The following is a 16,672-nucleotide window of genomic DNA, read 5'->3' on the forward strand; positions in this document are numbered from 1 at the left end:
CAAAACCTGTTTTCCAAAATTCCACCAACAGTATCTAGTGGACCCCAAGTTAAGTAACCTCCCACACATACATTAAGGAGGATTAATTTGGTGAGTTAGAGATTTTATAATTTTTAACCTAATCATACATGATGATTTCAAATCATGCTAGATGATTAGTTAAAAAATAGAAACCCTAATTAGGGAATCTCTACTAATTATGAGTGATTAAACTAATTGTACTGTATAATCCATATCATATAGGACAATTAGTTTAAAATATGAAAAATAGTGGCCAATCATAATTTAGGAAATATCTTAATTTTTAAATGTTATTTTAATTATATAGGATAATATGCATCATTCTGGATGATTAATAACAATCATTCCTAAATTGATCCGGTGATTAAGAGACTAATTATGATAAGATTAATCAATTATATCGTACCACCGCATAGGTGCCTTGTTCTACCGAGAAGATGATCTACTTAGATCATACTAGATAATCTATTATATTTCATAGGATGATCCCCTGTCATCCAAGATGAAAACCATAATTTTCTTCTAATCATCCAGGATATCATATTGGATGTCCTAAGAGGGTTGTGAGATGATATGTAGATAGGCACCTATAGTTCCATGTCATACTGGATGATCAATATTGTATCATGAACTAATCATTCCAGATGATCTCAGCATCATACATAATGATATGTATAATACATATATTGATTGCATAGGGAAAAGCTAATTATCCTTGCTGAAAGGGCTATTTTGTACAAATCATCCCAGATGATCTATCGATCGTATTGGATGATCTTTGTCAGTAAGTTAAAATTTAGGGCTTCTTTTGAGGATCTCTATTTAAGCTCTCTCATTATCACTTGAGATAATCTTTTATTGGAGAGGAGATTTTAATGAGAGCTTAGAAGAAAGAGGGGGAGATTGGGAGAGAGAGATCCTTATAAGGGGGAGTTTTGAGGGATTCTATAAGATTGCTTCAAGCAAGGTGTTCATCATCTTCTTTAAGTTGCTTCTCTAGTTCCTTGGTGTATCTAGGGGTGATGTTCATCAGCTTCAGATCCAGGTTTTCTACCTTCACCTTGTGGGTGAAAAGGATTTAAGATTCTCCTTCTACTCCACGAAGAAGTAAAAGGATTCAAGGTTCTTTACCTCACCTGATTGGCGGAAAGATTTTGTAAGGGCTTATCCGCCTTCCTGTGAAATACTTGGTGAAGGAGTCTCCATGGAGTGGATGTAGTTCAAGTTGACTGAACCATTATAAATTTTGGTGTGTTCTTTCTATTTTTTTCTGCATTTTAATTTTTGCATTTTTCTATGATTTGATTTGTGTTTGAAATATTTGATTGTTGTGGTTATAAAATTAGTTCTACTTTCACATCAAGAGGTTTTAAATTTATTTTATTAAGAAAATTTTTAATCAATAGAAGCACTAAAAACATAAATTATAGAAAGGAAGAACAATATAAACACAATAATAAAAGCATTGATAAATTAGAAAAAAGAAGGACCCTAATCAGGTGAAGGTGGTGTTGGTGGTTGCTGAAAGTAATGGTGAAGAGAGCTAAAGTGCTCACCAAACCAAGCCATATCCTGGTCATGCTATTACTAATAATGGGCTTTGTTTCTTTCAAAATGAGAAATATCATGTGCATGATGTTGCTACTGCCTAGTGATATAAGATTCAAACCTAGCTTCTTACTGGTAAAACCTCTAAACTAGATGATATATTTGAGATTGTTGGCGGATAGGGGTTGGTGGAGGAATATGTCCTTCTTCTTCAGCCATTGCCTCCTCGTGCATAGGGTGATGATGAGTACTATGAAGGACATGGAAGGAGCTATTGGAACAAAAAATTTGGAGTTGATCAGGTGGGCCTGGATATTAAAGGTTGTATTTAAACTTAAGGACACTGAAGAAGATCTCTTTGGTGTCGAAGGACCTAGCTACTCCACTGCATTGGGGAAGGTAAAATGGATTCATGGTTCTCTCGCATCTCCTAGAGGGAGGAAAAGTAGTCAAGGTTCTCTTCCTGGGAAAGGAGTTTTGGTTCTCTACCGCACTAAGTTAGTGGAAAGATTTTATAAGGGCTTCTCTACCTTTCTGTGGGGGCCAAAGAGGAGACACTAAAAGGTTTTAGTGTAATACTTGGAGTGTTCCTCTGAGGAGTGGACGTAGGTCAGGTTGGACTGAACCATTATAAATCTGGCATTTTTTTGTTTATTAATTCTGCATTATTTTTCTTGTAATTAACAATATGGGTGAAAATATTGATTTATCTTTTTATTATGAATTTAATTCATTTTCACATCAAGATATAATTTTTTGCTCTTCTCGATAAAGAATTTTTTAAATACCAATTTATCCCCCCCCCCCCCCCCCCCCTCTTTGGTTAGCCTTGGAATTGGTTCTTTAGGGTTTCACAACCCCACAAACTTTCAGGGAATTATTGTGCTGATTGGTTGGCTAAATTTAGGTGTAAGTTAAAAAACTTTCATTAAATTTTCTTGCTCTAATTTACCCAATATGTTTCATAGGATAACTTTTTTAAAAAAAGTTGGCTTGCCTTATTTCAGGAGGTAATTTTTATTTTATGTTGTCTCATTATCTTTCTTCTATCTTTTGTTGGGTTTGGGGTGCTAGTCACTATAGCTTCTTGATGGGATGGCTCAACCCACTTTGGTTTTTTCTTAATTTTTTATTACCTTATTTTTATTATTTCCTTATTTCTTATAATCATTATGGGTTTATTGGGTACTAGAGATCTATCTTTGTGGCTATGTCTAATTCCATCTTCACCTTGGGTTCCCTACTTGGATTACTTTTGGAATTGTTATGGGCTCCTTGGCCTTGTCTTATAATCACTTGTGGATTATTGCGGACCTCCTTCTCTATTTAAGGAAGGTTGTTACCACATTCCTTTTAGTGTCTTTCTTTGGTATTAATGATTATATTTTATCTTTAGTTCTTTTATGGTTATATGATTCTCAAGTTCATGCTTTGCTTTCTTTTTGTGTGCCTGAAGGAGGTTTTTCTAGATCTATTTTTGGTGAAATTCTTGAGAACTATTTTATGTTATCCTTTATATTGTATTATTATGCCTAGCTGTTGGAGCTCTTAGATTAATTTTTTATATGGCTATACTTTTAATATCCTATGGAGCTTATTTAGCTATGGATTTATGTCAATTGTGTTATTTTTTTGTATACTACTCAGATATTAGACTACTACCATGGATTATTGTTTACCCATGTATGCTTGGTTCTTTACCTCGATGAACTGTAATTTATATTTATTCCTAGGGTAAGCACTAGGCACATATTTGTACCTTGGTCCCTTATAGAGCTGGGTGGCATAGTTTTAAATATATATTTTTAAATACATGTGTTATTCTATGTTTTATCATTTTCTTATAGATATATATACTATTATGCAACTATTTTGCACAGGGCAAACTATTGTAGGGGAAGTTTTTTACTGGAAGATTGAGCTGACTCTTGACCATTAAATCTTCTTTTTTTGGGCATTGGCTCTTATATGGCCTAGATTATTATGAGGTTATTTTGTATTGTTACTTAGATGGGACTTTAGGATAATTGGTATTCTTTTTATTTCTTTTGTATATCTTTTGATTAGTAGTGAGCTAAAGGTCCTTCTTAAGGAGTTTGTGCTAATTAAATTAATGCGTAATCCCATTTGTTGGTTTTATTTGAAAAAAGGCTATAGAATTTGATTTGGTCAATTGTTCAATGACCTATGAAATATTCAAAGCCTCCCTAATAGCCTTTTGAAGCCTCAAATCCCTAAACTTAAAGAATCAAAACTTTAAATATTTATAATCCATGCCACTCAATAATGTATCTTGATTTAAATATCATTACAGACCCTTAAAAATGATTTGAACAAATTCAAAATCATCATTGTAAATCAATTATGGTCCATAGTTGACCATGGTTAATTAAGGTTTACTAAGTTTCAATAAAGAACCTTAAACCCTAAATCATGTTCATATGTATGAAACATCTTATAAATATTAACCAAAGCCCTAGGATTGAACCTTAAGCCTCTTATAATCATCCATTAGCGTATATTAACCTAATCAAACTTATGGTTGATAATGGTTAACCATAAATTACCATAAGTTGACCTCATTTTTAGATGAGTTCACTAGGACTAATCTAGTCCCTAGATCTATCAAGACCATAAGATCCACTCAGACCCTAGATCTACCTAGACCCTAGGATCAATCGAGATCTTATATCAATCTAGATTCAAGTTAATCCAAATCTCAAATCAACTCAAACTTCAAATATATTCAGACTTTAAACCTATCCAATACGCAACTCCAATTTAAACCTTGATCCTTTCTCTAATTTAAATTCAATACTATACAATCATTTTTAATCATTTAAATGATTTTAATGATTTGGATAATTCAAATTCAAGAATCTAAATCCAAAATTTAGGTTAAATCCACAAATACAAACCAAAACCCAAGGTTCAAAAGCCTACTCTTTAAAACCTTTTTTTTAGTAAATTTTTATATACTTTAAAACTCAGTCAGATAATCCTTGATTCATGATTTATCAATTTATATTAATTAGGTATGCCTCTAGCATTTAACCTTCAAAATTAAGCTTAATCTGAGGTTTCTTACCCCAAAAATTAAATTGAAATCCAAAGGCTATAAAACCTTCAAATATTTATGACCTTTGCCACTGGACTTGCCATCTAGTGGATTTTAATCTTAGAACCTTTTTTTAAAAGCCTCTAATAATATATATAACATTGATTATGATATCTTGAGCAATAAATTACAATTTTGTAGACCCATTTTAACCCCCAATTGATCAGGGGTAAAAATTAACAAAACTTCCCTTAAGGGCAATTTTGAAGTTTTCTCTAAACTTTAACATGACCTATTCAAATTAAGCCTCAAAACTTGGTTAACAGGTTCAACTAGTTTTGACCAAAATACCCCTTAAGGGTTTGAAAATTCATTTAAAACCAAATAGACTCCTCTTTGCATTGAACCACTTCCGTTCAACTTAATACATCAAACTAAACTTGTTGGACCCAAGCCCAAGTCCAAGGTTAACCTGGTTGACCAAACTAGTCCTTAAGGGTCCAAACTAAAAGTTTGTAAAGGTTGTTACATTTTTAAGAACTGGCTCAAGGATAACCAAGAGGGGGGGAAATTGGATATTTAAACATTTTTTAGTGAAAAAAAATCCTTTAAAACCCTTTCACACCCACATACAAGAATCAACATTACAGATGTGGAAATAAGAAAATTTCACAATAAAAAATAAATTAGATTTTTCAACCACACATATAATAGCAGAAAAATAAAGTGCAAAAATAATCAGAATAAAAAAAAAACCAAAATTTATAGTGGTTTAATCAACCTAACCTACATCCACTAATTGAAAACTCCCTCTCCAAGTATTGTACTAAACATTGGTGTCTCTCCTTTTGCTCACACAATAAGGCAGAGAAGCTCATACAGACTCTATTTCACTAGTCTGGTGCGGCAAAGAACCATGACTGTTTTATAGGCAGAGAACTTCAACTCTATTTTCACCCTCCAGGTGATGGTCAGAGTACCACAACTCAATTTTCATCCTCTAGATGATGGTCAGAGAACCACAACTCTATTTTCACCCTCCAGGTGATGGTTAAATAACCACAATCTTCATTGAAGAAATTCTTCCCTAGAGCATCAAAGAATCCAGGAAGATGCTTGTAGATTTTAGGCAAGATTCTTGCTTGGAGCAACCATGTCAATCCTCTCACAACTTCTCCCTCACAAAATCTTCCTCTCTTCTCTCATAAAACCCTCCTTCTCTCCCTCAAGTCTCTCTCTCTTGGAGTTTAAAAAACCAAAAATTTTCTAATGGAAGTATTAGAAAACCTTAAGTAGTGGGCTTCAAGAAACCCTAATTTTCAAGAGTCCCATCTTCTATTTATATAGTATGATTCATGTATTATACCATATGATCAATAGAATTTATACTCGTCCAACAAGTTTGTACAGATACATTGTTCAACCTTTATAACACTTCATACAATACAATCAAAAGATCATCTGGTACAAACTATAAAAATTCCTTCTATTCATTTAGGATGACTCTTGGGACAACCAACTTCATACACTATCGATCATCCAACACTATGGACATTGTATAATATGATCAGAACTAAAATCATTGATTTTATTTGGTATAATATTTGGAATGACCAATTTCATACACTATCAATCATAATATATAAATTATATCATATAATACGATCAATGACAAAAATTCTCCATGATTTGATATCCTAATATCAAGGGGTTAATTGAGAAAGATTTTAATTAGGGCGCATAGTACTAACTAAATCATATTGTATGATCAACACATAATTACAATCTTTTTTAAAGTTTGGCAGATAGGGTTTTGATAGAGCACAACATATAATACCATATGAATGAAAGTCATACATAATGAAACAAAATTGTATAATACAAAGCTAAAATCAAATAGTATGAATTACTTAAAAAAATCTCCCAAAATAATTTTTCTCTCTCCCCCTCTGTATGTAAAAGGTTACTTAGCAATGATATTCACCCAATAATATGATACAACTCAAGAAGTAAAAAATACTAAACAAACTGAAAAATACAGACTGTAACACAAGTTTACTCAGTTTTGAGCTAATCAAAATTTCAAGTGAGCGATAGACTAATTTTCTGAAATGTTAGTACATACAAAACAAAACAAAATATCAAAAAATTAGGAAAAAGTAGTAATAGATACAATAATATTTATTATCATCAAAATTATATTGTTTGGATCATAATTATAACAATCTCCTTTTTTTATGATGTTAAACTTTGATGTTTAAGATTTTCAAAAGTTGCTTTTCTCTAAACTCCCCTTTAGATGATAACCATATGGAAAAAAAATAACAACACAATAATATACATCAACAACACAATAATATATGAATAATACAACAACACTATAATTCTCCCCCTTTTGACATCACAAAAAGATGGAAAATAATAGGAAGGAAAAACTAGAAACATACACAAAAAAAAAATTCAAAGAGACTAGCAATTTAAGGTAAAGAAAGAATATCACAGCTATGATAACTCACGTGGACATTTTTCAAAAATGCAATAAATTTACTCTGCAAACAGAAAAGACCAAATAAGATAAGTGTTAAATAAAGCCTTCAAAATTTAAATAAAAATAAAAATAATATTAAATGAAATGAAATACAAAATGAAAAAAATATAACGATAAAATAATAAACTTTAGTGATAAAATTCAATTAAAAACAAATAAAATAATTTTATAAATAAAAAATAAAATAAAATATAACAAATAAAAAAATAAATAAAATAGAAATAAATTTATAAAGATAAAATAAAATAAATAAGCATTTGTAAATTAAATAAAATTCAAATATAATTTAAATTTAATTAAATAAACTTATTAAAATGAATTTAATGATATAAATAAACTCTAAATAAATAATTAAAAAAGTTAAAAGCTTTATCAATTTGCTTTATTATATAGGGGATGGAACATATGTATTCATTTGAGAGCGTAAGGCTTATTTTTTAATGACATCAATATTCATTGCAGTAATTAATTGTTATGATTCTCCAAAATCTAAAGCAAACAACTAAATATGAAAATAAAATGAGGCTTTATGTGTTTTCATTATCCATTAGAGTACGAAATTAATGCATTGATTTAGAAGAATAGGACTTCTTAATTGAGGATTTTAAGGAATATTGGTGTTATGAATTAACATTATTTTTTAAAACTTAAGATAAATCATTTAACAAATTAAAATCCATTAATAAAAGATAAATGAATAATCATTAAACTTAAATTAAATATTTTATCATGTAACACATGATTTAAATTTGTAGATAACTTAATTATAAATCCATTTAGGATACTTCTATTCCACATAGTAGAATATATTCATAAGAAAACATCTCTAGCCATGGATAGGATGTTGTGTATACTTTATTGCACTTGATTTAATATTATGATTCATAACTGTTCTGGTGGAAGTGTGATGGTGTGCATTTTTATTTTTCATTGCACTTTGTGATTGATCCAATGATGATGTCTAGTTATTTATCCACTTTGTTGTTATACTAAATTTGTAGGAATCTAGTCATTTTCTTTTTAAAAGTGTAAATATAAATTTATATAGAGTTGTAAAATCCAAGCAATTGTGTAAATCTAAAGTCAAGATACTTCTATTATATAAAACTGAATTTGAAAAGAGTGCTTCTTCCTGAAGATAAACTCTTTTAAAATTTTATTGATACTTGTCATCTTTTTAAGCCTGAAGCCTGAAGCCCATAGCCTAAAGAACTTAATAAGAAATTGTATTTTATATAGACTTCTTTCATTATATAGGTGTACAAATCTAAGATTGTAGTCGATGGAGCTTGGCCACCATACTTTGCAGTAGACCTTAGTTTGTATATTATATTGCACTTGCCACAAAATTTACATTAGCAAGTTTTTATTTACATTGATTATTTGATTGATGTGTATATAATGATGTTGTAAATATGGGCCCAAGTAATTTAATTTTGATGATAAAAAACATTATTCTTTCCCACTGTTAATCTTGTATATCTATTTTGTTGCCCTACTCACTAACATTTTAGGTCCACATGTCCACTAGCACCATCAATTAGCTCAAGATTAGGTAGACTAGGATTGAGTTTGTCTATAATTTTAATTTCAAGTACTTTTTCCATTCTTGAGTCAAATCATGTATCTGGTGGACATTAAGTTGAGCAACCTTGCACACACACACACACTCAAGGGAGTGAGTTGGTGAGTTAGTATAATTTCTTGATTTTGAACTCATCATACAATATGATTTATATTCTCCTAAATGATTAGTTAAAAATAAAAAACCCTTATTAGGGCACCTCTATTAATTAAGAGTGATTAAATAAGTCATACTATATAATCCATATCATATAAGATGATCGGTTAAGATTATGAAAATAGCTACAAATTATAATTTAAGTAATTTTTAATATTCAAATTTTATTCTTATCATACTGGATGATGTGAATCGTACTAGTTGATTTATGATAATCATGCCTAAATTGATCCTCTGATAAGGGGACTAATTATGGTAGAATTTCTAGATCAGATTATATTGTACGATTAGTGATAATAGTACTAGACAAGCTGAGAGATGTATGGGATGATACTTGATCATCTTGGACAAAAAACCATGCTTTTCTTTATACCGTAATGGAATGTCATACTAGATGACCAGAGGGATGTTTGGAATGATATTTAAATCATCACTCATCATCACATCTTAGACTGGATAATAACTACAATATCTTAAACTAATTATATCATACGATCACAGAATCATACATGAAGACTGGCACAAATACTTAAACTGATTATACATGATAATGTGGATCATATTGGCTGGAAGGGCTATTTTATACTAATCATACAGGATGATTTATCGATCGAACTAGACGATTTGTGATGATAAATTACAAATTAGGGCTTCTTTTAGAGGCTCTCAATTTAAGCTCTTACATTATCTTGTGAGACATCTTTTACTATTGAATTGGTCTGAGAGAGAGCTTAGAGAAGGAAGAGAGAGATCTTTAGAAAAGAAGAACGGAAGAGATCCTTATGAGGTGGAGTTGTGAGGAATTCACAAAGGTTACTCCAAGAAAGATTTTATTATCTTCTTTAAGCTACTTTCCTGATTCCTCGGTTACTCTGAGGAGTCATTCTTTAGTATATACTCTAGGAGGGAGTAGAGTAAAAGGATTAATGTTCACTACTTTCACAAAGAGGGTGAAAAAGATTTAGGGAACCCTACCTCACTAGGTCGGTGGAAGAGATTTCTATAACGGCTTCTCTTCCTAGCTATGGGAGATAAAGGAGAGACACTAAGAGATTTAGTGTAATACTTGGATGAGGTCCTCTAGGGAGTGGTCAAAGGTTAGATTTGATCGAATCACTATAAAATCCTTTATGTTCGTTCTTTTACTTTTATACATTTTAATTTTTGCACTTCTTTGTGATTTACTATGTAGTTACAAAGCTATAATTATGAAATTGAACTGCTTCCATATCTAGGGCTTTTTTATCAAAGAATTTTTTTAATTACCAATTCACCCCCTTCTTGGTTACCCATAGGCTAGTTCTTAGAGGTTTAACAACCATCACAAACTTGTAAGTGGTATCAGAGTGGGATTCATAAATTAAGTTTTACAGAACTTTTAAAAAATAATTAATGAGTAAACTTGGAAATCATAATATTGTAGAAGGATATTCAGTCACACAACCATCTTTATTTAATAATATTGCTTTTGTTTTTGGAAAATTTGCATGTCTACTTTTTAACAATTTATAGATAATCGTATGTGGAGGTTGGTTCAGGATGGATATTTTGAGTCTTCATATTTTGTAAATGGTGTTAAAAATAAAATAATATTTTTTGAATGGAGTACTCATGATAGAGATTTAGCCTAGCTAAATGCTAAATGTTTGAATTATTTTTTTTTATGCTTTAAAATCTGATGATTACATGTGTGTTTCTACTTGTACTACTAGTGAGGAGATTTGGGATAAACACTATATAACATATGAAGGAACAAAGAAGGTAAAATAATCTATATTGAACAATCTGCTTCATTATAATAAACATTTTTGCATGAAACATATTTAATCTATTTCTGAAATGTATACTAGGTTCACTCAAATTATTACTTCCCTGCATGCCTTAGGAAGAGAACTTACTAACTATGAAAAAGTTAATAAATATTTGTATTTTTTTCCTACTTCCTATGATGGAAAAATTACTACTATAATTGAGTTTAAATATCTCAATGTTTACTCCTTTGTTAACTTACTCAAATAACTCATTACTTATGAGTAAGGAGAGAGTCAAAGTCAGCTTGATGCAGGTGAAAAGAAAAAGGAAAAAATTGTGCCCCTAAAGGCTAATGATTCTGAAAGTGATACTTCTGGATAAGAAGATGATGACATAGTTTTGAGGACAAGGTAATTTAAAAGCTTTCTAAAGAAAAAAGCAAAAAGCATCATCTACAATGGAATAAAGGTAAAACTAATATAAATTCAAAAACTACTTCCGATGTCATTTATTTTGAATGCAGGAAGCTAGGGCACATGAAGAATTATTACCCAAATTTAAAAGCTCACCATTCAAGGAGAAGGGTAAGGAACAAAATATTTAAATAGGGTAAGCAAAGGACTCAAAAGGATTTCTAGCCAGACTCTACTTTACACTCATCTGAAATAGAAGTAGAAGAGAATGTAACCTACCTGTGCTTAATGGTAGATAATCATCCTAATTATTCTAATTAAGAGGAGGTATGTGAGCTTTCCTATGATAAAGTATTCGAAGTTTCTAAAAGAATTCATACTGTATATAGGAAGCTCAAGAAATTACATGCAAGTCATAAATTTGACTTTTTAGATCTGCAGAAAGAGCATGAATGCCTCGGGAAAGATCATTCCATCTTGGATAGTAATCACATGGTTTTATTAGATGAATTTGATACTTTAAACAAGAAGGATATTGATCTAACTTATAAACATGATTTCTTAAAAGAATCCTATATTGATTTAGAAGATTCATTTGAGAAATTAAAGGCATGTTTGGATGAAGTTGATGATTGGGAGGATGCATTAAAAATTTAAAATTCAATTCTTGAAAGTGCAAACAAATTTACACAAATCAAATTAAATGCTTTCAAAGAAAATAAAACATCACCTACACTTGCACAATTACATAATCCATCACAATAGCATGCATCATTTAAACCTAAGTAGAGGCACCATAATCTGTATAGATTAGTAAACCCTTTTCCTCGTGTTACATATTTTTCTTGTGGCTGCTAGGACATATTTTCCACACATACACTATCCATCGTAGAACACATTTGGTGTGGAGACCAATATTACATAATTTACAGTATAACATTAAGCATTTCATTCCATATTCCAAAGGTGGAACCCAAAATTTATTTCTGTTCTTAAATTTGAACACTGATAATTTTGTAGGGATGCTCTCAGAAAAGGCCTAATGAGAGTATATGGTATATAGTTAGTGGATATTTAAAGCTCATGATTGAAGATGCAAATAAATTCATTTTAATAAAGGCTAGGGTAGGTGGGAAGGTTACACTTGGAGATAATACCACCAGTAGAGTGGTGGGCTTAGGAGTAATTGGGAAATAAAAAAATGTCCTCATTGAAAATGTGTTACTGGTAGATGGCTTAAAACATAACCTGCTCAACATAAGCCAACTCTATGATAAAGGCTTTAGCATTAAATTTTTGTCTACCAGCTATAAGATAAGCTTAAATAGAAATATTATGCTGCAATGAGGAAGAATCAATAATATTTACATTCTTAATTTAAATTATATTGAACCTGCTACTTCTTTTTACCTAAAAATTATTGATGATGAATCCTGGTTATGGAATAGGAGACTTTGTCATGTCAACATGAAAAATCTTAGAAAAATACCCCAAAAGACTTAGTGGGAGGTATACCAAAGCAAGTGTTTACTAAGGACCACTTGTGTGATGCCTGTTAGTTAGGAAAGCAAGTCAAATCCTTATATGGATCTTTTTGGAATTGTCAGCACTACAAGCCTAGGAGGGAAAGTCTTTGGATTTTTTATTGTTGATGATTACTTGAGGTTTACTTGGGTTAGATTCCTATCTCATAAAAGTGAATCATTCAAGGAATTTAAGACATTCACCACTTGGATTCAAAGGAAGCTAGGTTGTGAAATTCTAATAATTTGGAGTGATCATGGTGAAAAAGTTGAAAATGAAAATTTTGAATCTTACTATAAGGAGCAAGGGATAGATCAAAACTTTTTTAGCTCCTAAAACCCCTCAAAAGAATAGAGTACTAAAAGAAAGAACATGACCCTAATAGAAGCCACTAGTGCCATATTAACTGAATAGTCTCTTCCTAAATACTTATTGGCAGTAGCAGTAAATACGGCCTATTATGTTTTGAATAGGGTTAATGTTAGATTCAAGCTGAATAAAACACCCTATAAAATTCTTAAGGGTAGGACAGCCAACCTCTCTCACCTTCATATCTTTAGAAGTAAAGTATTCATTCTTAATAATGAGAAATCTCTACTAGGAAATTTTGACTACCCCAAATCTGATGATAGAGTGTTCCAAGGGTATTCAAATGTTAGAAAATCCTATAAAGTTTTCAATAAAAAGACACTAGTGATAGAGGAGACCATTCATATTATATTTGATGAATATGATAATTTTAGAGGGTTTCAGATAGAAGAGGAAGAAGTTGTAGAAATGACTCAAGGAGTAGAATCTATAAATCTGGAGAAAAGGGTTGAAGCTAAAAATTTATTATCTAGAGAATGGAGATATTCTTCAAAACTATCCTAAAGAATTGATCTTAGGAGACCCATTTGAAGGTATTAGAACTAGGCATGAACATAGAAAAGAAGTAAACCACTCTTCCTTCATCTCAATAATTGAACCCACCAATATTCATCAAGCCCTATCTGATGAGTTCTGGATCCTAGCCATACAAGAAGAGTTAAATTTAATTTGAAAGAAATGATGTTTGATAACTATTTGAAAGACCTAAGAACTAGAGTGTTGTTGAAACTAAATGGGTTTTCAAAAATATAATGAATGATTGTGGTGTAGTGGTGAGAAATAAAGCAAGATTAGTATCTAAGGGGCATTACCATATATAAGGGATTGACGTTAAAGTGACCTTTGCCCCTGTAGCTATATTTGAAGCCATTAGAGTGCTACTAGCCTTTTCTTTCTTTATGGGATTTAAAACTATATGAATTGGATGTTAAAAGTGCCTTTCTAAATGGGGTAATAAAAGAATATGTGTATGTTGAATAACCTCCAGGCTTTAAAAATTCATAATTTCCTAATCATGTGTTCAAATTAAAAAAGAAATTATATGACTAAAATAAGCACCCAGAGCATGGTATAAAAGGCTAAGCACACTCCTACTAGAAAGAACCTTTATTAAGGAGAACTTATACACCACCCTATTTCTAAAAAAGGTAGAAGATGAACTACTAATTATCCAAATTTATGTTGATAATATTATGTTTGGATCTTAAGATAAAAATCTATGTGATGAATTTTCAAAAATAATGAGTAAGGAGTTTTAAAGTGAGTATGATGGGAGAACTGACCTACTTTCTTAGATTTAGTATAAGGTAGAAGGATGATGGAATTTTCCTTAGTACATCAAAATACAATAAGGACATCCTTAAAAAATATGAAATGGATAAAGCCAAGCAAAAACACTCCCATGAATTTTACTATTCAGTTAGATAAGGATTCAAATGGAAAATTAGTTTATTAAATGAAATACAAAAGAATAATTGGATCACTTCTTCACTTGACTGCTAGCAATTTGATATTATGCTTAGTGTTTATCTTTATACTAGATTTCAAGCATATCCAAAAGAGTGCATCTTATCTATTGTTAAGAGAATCTTTATATATCTCTTAGGAACTCAAGACTTAGGAATATGGTATCCTATGCATAAAACCTCCTTTATAATCATAAAATATTCTCATTCAAATTTTTTAGGATGTAGATTTGATAGGAAAAGCACTTCTGGAACATGTCAATTCATAGGATAATCCTTAGCCTACTAGTCCAATAAAAAATTGAACTTAATTGCCCAGTCTACTACTCAAGTTGAATACACAGACTTAGGAAGCTGTGTAGCCCAAGTCCTTTAGTTAAAATAATAAATACTTGATTTAGGATTACCTATAGCCCTAATTTAATCTTATATTATAATACTAGTGCCATCTACATTCAAAGAATCAAATCCAACCCTGTATGACTAAACATATAGACCTAAGACACAATTTCATTAGGGACCATGTTAACAAAGGAGACATAGAGCTACAACATATAGCCACAAAAAAAAAAAAAACTTGCTAACATCTTTATAAGACTATTGACATTTGAAACCTTCAACACCATAAGAACCAGATTAGGTGTCATACATATTCATGCCAAAAATTGATGTTTTATATTTCTTATTTTGTTTGTTTTTTTATTTATATATTTATTTCTATTTTTGTGTTATTATTTTATGCTTTTTATTTTATGTTAATTTCCTTCATTATTTAAAAATTAGATCACTACTCACTTCCACTATTGATTTTGTTTTAAATGACTTTTTTGCCTTATTTTTATTTAGAAGCATGTAAGTAGTGATTGACTCCTCTAAAATAGTTAAAGGAAGAAATATTGATGATTATTTCTCTTGCTCTAACTCCTTTAGTAGTTTATTTTCTTATTGAATAAAAATATATTTAAAATTAAAAACTAGAATTTGAAATAGAGATCTATTTTCCATTCCTATAGTAAATCTATCTCATATGAATAATGTTTCGAGTCAATGAATGTCTTTCAAGTTTTTTTAATCAAGTTATTTGTATTTTTCATATAGATAGGAATCTATTTTATGGTTTATTCTTTCTTATATAAGAGTGTTTGTATATCCTCTCTCATAATTGGAAGATAATCTCATAGCTAAGATTTTTTTTTTTTAGATTTAGAAAGGAAGCTAGCATGCAAAAAGGAAAATAGGAACAAAATGAGCCTTAAATTAAAAAGATTTGAAATTATAGCCAAATAACTGCAAGATTCATGAAGTGCATCAAAAAATTCAAAAGTTGTGCAATGTGCACCAAAAATTTATAAAGAGGCTCAAAATGAGCCCACAAAGAGTTAGCTTGCCTTTCTTTCAAATCCTTAAAATCATAGAAGACTCCCTATGCCAATTGATATCTCCTACACTTAAATATGAAAATCATGATTTCTGATTGATTACTTTGCATTATTATTCTAATATATATTTATCAAAAATAAAGGATGAAAATATATCTTTTTCTAATTTCTTTTTTTATTTAGATTTTTGTTTAAAAAGAATTTTGACTTGTAAGGAGTTTGAGATAGGGTTAACAAGATCGATTTTCTAGCATTATCAATTAATTTCTTGCTAGTTTTCTCAACATAATAGTGAGGTAAATTTGTTTATTTTTTATTGGGAGCAAATTGATTAAAAAAATTGGTTTTATCTTATCGTTGTTTTATCATAATTTTTGATATGTTTTTATGTTATTTTATTTTATTTTTATTTTGAACACTTCCTGATCATCACATTCCCTTATATAAAGTTCTTATATTTTTGTTCACATCATCCAATAAGATTTGCATCATACGATATGATCTTAATAAAAAAAATCTCCTCTCCAATCATAGCACATCAAACAGTTAATATCAATCATTTATTTGTGATCATCAAGTACGATTATTTTTTAGTACTGTATGATCCATGTGGCAGGAGTCATTGGATGATTTGAATGCATTTGGTCAGATCCTTTTTTACAAATTGTTCAGTATGATCCACATCTTTGTATTATATGATTTAGTCAATCAACGATCGTACAGGCAGACTCCTTAAGATGATTGTCCTTTATCTAATCGTCCAGTATGATGTCTGGTCATATTGTATGATCAAACTTCCTTTTTTTGATCAATTATCTAAACAAATTAATCACAACACATTATCTTGTATGAT

The sequence above is a fragment of the Dendrobium catenatum genome, unplaced genomic scaffold (assembly GCF_001605985.2).
Source record: "Dendrobium catenatum unplaced genomic scaffold, ASM160598v2 fragScaff_scaffold_1179, whole genome shotgun sequence".
NCBI classification, from domain to species: domain Eukaryota; kingdom Viridiplantae; phylum Streptophyta; class Magnoliopsida; order Asparagales; family Orchidaceae; genus Dendrobium; species Dendrobium catenatum.